Source organism: Nicotiana tabacum, chromosome 17 (assembly GCF_000715075.1).
Source record: "Nicotiana tabacum cultivar K326 chromosome 17, ASM71507v2, whole genome shotgun sequence".
Classification (NCBI taxonomy): Eukaryota; Viridiplantae; Streptophyta; class Magnoliopsida; order Solanales; family Solanaceae; genus Nicotiana; species Nicotiana tabacum.
This window is the reverse complement of record NC_134096.1, coordinates 8,272,282-8,278,437: the sequence shown is the minus strand read 5'-3', so window position 1 is coordinate 8,278,437 and position 6,156 is coordinate 8,272,282.

Below are 6,156 nucleotides of genomic sequence, written 5' to 3'. Positions count from 1 at the left end.
CACATGCGTTGTCCGGCTTCTTCACCATTTTCAGCTTCTGCGAATCCCTGCCGCATCTGCGCAATCGCAGGTGCGGAAATCCCATTGCACCTGCGATCTCTGCTGACACCCTCCAACTCCGCACCTGCGCTCGAGCTGCCACACCTGCGGCCAAGACCCTCGCAGGTGCGATCAAACCAGAAGGGCTACAGCTTCAGCAACCTCACAACTCCAATTTTTGATCCGTTAATCATCTGGAACTCGCCCGAGGCCCCCGGGACCTCAACCAAATACACCAACAAGTCCTAAAACATAACACGGGCCTACTCGAGGCCTCAAAAAACATGAAACAACATCAGAACGACAAATCACACTTCAATTCGAATTCAATAAACTTTGAAACTTTAAACTTCCACAACCGATGCTGAAACCTATCAAATCACTTCCGATTGACCTTAAATTTTGCACATACGTCACATTTGACATTACGGACCTACTTCCACTTCCAGAATCGAAATCTGACCTCGATATCAAAAAGTCCACTCCCGGTCAAACTTTTCAAAATTTCAACTTTCTCCATTTCAAGTTAAATTCTACTACGGACCTCCAAATCACAATCCGGACACGCTCCTAAGTCCAAAATAACCTAACAAAGCTAACGGAACCATCAAAAATCCAATCCGAGGTTAAATACTAAAAAGTCAAACTTGGTCAACCCTTTTAAATTTAATACTTCTAGCTGAGAATCATTCTTTCAAATCAATTTTGAATAACCTGAAAACCAAAACTGACGATTCACATAAGTCATAATAAATCATACGGAGCTACTCATGCCCTCAAACAACCGAGTGAAGTGTAAATGCTCAAAACGACTGGTCGGGTCATTACATCCTCCCCCACTTAAACATATGTTCGTCCTCGAATGTTCCAAGAGTTCTTCCAAAAGCCATCAAATTGTCGTGTAACCTTACCATGCACATAACCGAGGGTGATCCCATGTCACCCTATTCCATATAGGCCTGACAACATAACATAACTGAAGATCGTTACTCTAACCTTAGCCCATAAGCCTTAGATTCCAATTTCCAACATCCGAAAATTTCTATACGGTCAGAATCTCACATCTATGCACTGTATAAGTTTGAACAAACTGTAACCATAATCCAATATGTAATCACATGATATACCGCATAACTCAAATACTCATAGCGATAATTTCAAATCACAATAGCTATTCAAAATAACCCAATACTGGTAATAAATCTCATATCAAACAAAGCCTCGTTCTAAAACCTTCATACAATGCCGATGATGAACGAAACATGCAGAATTCATAACCGATGGAGCCCACATATCGGAATCCGACGAAACTCACAAAATCCGACAACTCATCCAATTACAAGTTCAACCATACTAATTTCACTCAATTCCGACTCCAAATCGATGTTCAAAACCCAAAACTTCATATTATGGACTTTAGGCCAACACTCCCAATTTCCTCTATAAATTCGTCAACCAATTGCTAAAAATGAAGATAGATTCATGGAATATAATCATCCGAAAATGAGTGAAAATATCGAACCCTCAAACTTAAAGGGTTCTGCCCAGGCTTTTCGCACCTGCGAAGCCTGGGCTCGCACCTGTGCACCCGCTTCTACGAAAAAATGTTGCACTTACGTTGTCCGGCTTCCTTACCATTTTTCGCTTCTACAAATCCTAGCCTGCATCTGCGCAATCGTAGGTGCGGAAATCCCATCGCACCTGCGACTTCTACTGACACCCTCCAACTCCGCACCTGCGCTCGAGCTGCCGCACCTGCGGCCAAGACCCTCGCAGGTGCGATCACACCAGAAGAGCTACAACTTCAGCAACCTCACAACTCCAATTTTTGATCCGTTAATCATCCGGAACTCGCCCGAGGCCCCCAGGACCTCAACCAAATACACCAACAAGTCCTAAAACATAACACGGACCTACTCGAGGCCTCAAAACACACATAACAACATCGGAACGATGAATCACACTTCAATTCGAATTGAATGAACTTTGAAACTTCAAACTTCCACAACCGATGCCGAAACCTATCAAATCACGTCCGATTGACCTCAAATTTTGCACACAAGTCACATTTGACATTACGGACCTACTTGAAATCCGACCCCAATATCAAAAAGTCCACTTCTGGTCAAACTTTTCAAAATTCCAGCTTTTGCCATTTCAAGTCAAATTCTACTACGGACCTCCAAATCACAATCCGGACGCGTTCCTAAGTCCAAAATAACCCAACGAAGCTAACGGAACCATCAAAAATCCAATCCGAGGTTAAATACTAAAAAGTTAAACGTGGTCAACCCTTTCAAATTTAAAGCTTCTAGCTGAGAATCATTCTTTCAAATCAATACTGAATAACCTGAAAACCAAAACCGACGATTCACATAAGTCATAATACATCATACGGAGCTACTCATGCCCTCAAATAACCGAGCGAAGTGTAAATACTCAAAACGACCGATCGGGTCGTTATATCCTCCCCCACTTAAACATACGTTCGTCCTCAAACGTGCAAAGAGTTGTTCCAAAATCTATCAAATCACCGTGTAACCTTACCATGCACATACCCGGGGGTGATCCCACGTCACCCTATTCCATATAGGCCCGACAACACAACATAACTGACGATCGTTACTCCAACCTTAGCCCATAAGCCTTAGAATCCAATTTCCAACATCCTGAAATTTCTATAAGGTCAAAATCTCGCATTTACGCACTGTATAAGTCTGAACAACCTGTAACCATAATCCAAGATGTAATCACATGATATATCGCATAACTCAAATACTCATAGCGATAATTTCAAATCACAGTAACTGCTCAAAACAACCCAATACTGGTAATAAACCTCATATCAAACAAAGCCTCGTTCTAAAACCTTCGTACAGTGCCGATGATGAAAGAAACATACAGAATTCATAACCATTCATCAGATCAACAGGTCATGGAGCTCCCTCTCCTTCTACAAGAACTGTAGCCAATTTCCAAGCCGACTTCCGATATTATCCTTCCAAATATACCACAATCAAATCCGATAGTATCCATTCTAGGTTCAATGATCTCATCTCATCCAACACAACCACTCTAGTGACATGACACATCAATTCAATCTAAAGCCACAACCCGTGCAATCCGTGCACCAAATAGCAACATTCCAAATGTACTCAATCATGGAAAATGACTCAAACGAGTGAACCATCCTGCAAGCTCAACAAGTACCACCACTACGAAATGCTTAAAACCTATCACATGCCATAGAACCATAACACACGAATCTAACACAAAGGATCATATCTCCACATACTCCGCCGCAATGTGCGACCCTATCCAAATACTGGTCCATATGAAATACCTCCAGTCACCCTACTAAAAATCGATAACCATGCGCAATTCGACATCAAGTACTCAAAGTGCATTACTATAACCACGGAGAAGCAAATGACACAATGCCACACAAAACCCAAAAGAACATAACCAATCCTCCATCAACCAAGCAATACCCAATACTCCTCTCGCTCAAATTCCGTTATAAGGCCCCAATAGAACCGCACCATATGTGCATATAACCAACGAATCACAACTCCTCGTAGCATAGAAGAGTAACTCACAGATCATCTCAGAACATGAATAAGCTCGACAAAAATCGAATGGCACATCCCTTAACAATAATAATATGGATCAAACCAATCCGGCTCAGTATAGAATCCACATCCTAATTGGGCCTACCAATGAACCCCCAAATCAACTATGGTCACCCACAAATAGATAAATAACCCTCCGAAAATCTACAATGACCGAATCATAACACATACTATCATCTGGCTAGCTTCGGCCACAACCTTACAGTCCACAACCATGAAAAAATCTTCTCTTGAGAACTCCCAGCCTCCAAATCCATAAAATACACGAATCACCAAATCTGATTTCATCTCCACCGCCTGAATGTCTAACACATCTCTCATACACGATCATCCCACGAGGAATACTTCTAAAATTCTTCTGTGCCACCTAGAAAAATTTGAATATCAGCAATCGATCAACCAGGAGAGTGATGCAATACCAATGAAGTGTCACAACCCAAACCGATGGGCCGCGACGGGCACCCCATACCTTACTCAACTGAATACCAATGTAACATATCTTTCTTATTACATCATCATATACACGTGACATACGGGCCTAATAGGCCAACATGATTATTTATAAACTCAAAACATAGGCCGATAAGGCCGTATAATTTTTTATGTACACGACATATGTCTACAAGCCTCTAAGAGTACATAAATGTTATAAAGTCGGGACAGTGCCTCGCTATACTAATCAGTACATGTCCTAATCATACCGATCACATAAGAAAATTCGGAGAAAATGGAGCGTACCAACACCTTCCGCTAAGCTGATAGCCTATTGGAGGACTCTCAACCTGTCTATCAAGACCTGCGGGCATGAAACGCAGCGTCCCCAGGAAACAGGGTCATCAGTACGAATATTGTACCGAGTATATAAGGCACATAAATAAGTACATAACATACATGGACAAAATATAGATTAAATGACTCAACCTATAAGTTTGGATAACTCTGTAAATCATGAAATAATTATAGTGTCATGCATATGCGTATGAATGTCATGTCGTGCATAGGTACACGTTTCATAACATCACCAGGCCTCTGAGGCATCCCATCATATCATCTCGGCCACTGTAGGCAAAATCATCAACGTATACCAGCTGATTAGGTGGTGGTGCGTATATAACATCATAACCTTTCCCATATCTCATATACATATATATATTTATATGCGTATATAACGCCATTTGGTCATGGGTCAGTGTGCATGTATAAATGCATGAAATGCATATGAAATACGTTAATAAAATCTCTCAGTACGTCATAAGACCATTATGCCTCTAATTAATATCATGAAATAAACTTTACCAACTTACGTATTTTTGATACCCATGAACAGATGATAAAATAATATGACATGTGGGGAATCAAGAACATAAGCATCTCTAATATTTCTATGAATAGATTCATGTATGGAAATTGTGCATTTTCTCATTTCGTTTGTGTCGTATGGATCATGCCAAAAGAAATAAGGGATAGCCTTAACATACCTGGAGTAGAGAAAAATCTGTATGATATTCTTGAAAAAGGTTGCATCGTACTCCTTTAGAATTGCAAAATCTCATGTTGCTATGGTACTAAGAAATCTCGTTGAAATTGTTTTGTCTCAAGATTAATTTCCGTTGAAGCCAAAATAATCGTTGGAATTGTTCTTGTTGGATTGAGATTAACTGATACAACGGTCTTGTACCTATTACAGAGTTATGGTTGTACACTCAAAGACACAATGTCATAAATTATACTAATAGAAATTTGATTCCTCCAAAAAAACAGTACGAAAGAAGAACTGTCGTCTCTGCACTTTGAAGATCCTTGAACGTGACATAAGCAACTTGAGATCGCTCATTATCACTTCTCATCTCAACAAATTCGATATCCCCAGAGAATGAAAAGAACTTCTTGATATCTTGCTCTTTAGCACCCAAAGAAACATTGTTTACTTGCACTGTCTTAACCGACATCGATACAAAGCAAACCACGAGATCAAACCAAGAAAAATTTGGGGACTATCGGAAAATTAATTTGCAGGAAGAATCCAAAACGAAGAAGAGAGAGAGGTGTACAATTGTATGAATATTATGGAGGGGTGGGCTAGAAATGAACGTGTTATACGCAAGAGTTGGCAAATGGACACCTTCTTTTCCTTTCCAAGCTATGAGTCATTTTAATTTGAATGGGGGGCTGCCACCTCATGCCCTTAATCCTTATCCAATATAAATTCCTTAATTAATGGGGTAATATCCCATTATTCAATAATTAACCAATCACCCACATAATTAAGAATTATCTCAAAATACTACTCACTTTTTACACACTTTATACATCTTACTATCATGGTCATGTGGTACCATATAAAATCAATACATACACTTTTATTTCATTAAAATATCCATGTAAAAATGCATATATTTTCACAACTTCTAATTTTCCTAATCTCATATAAAGAGTACAAATTGTCGTACGCTTAATTATTAAAATGGTAAAAAGATAACATTCT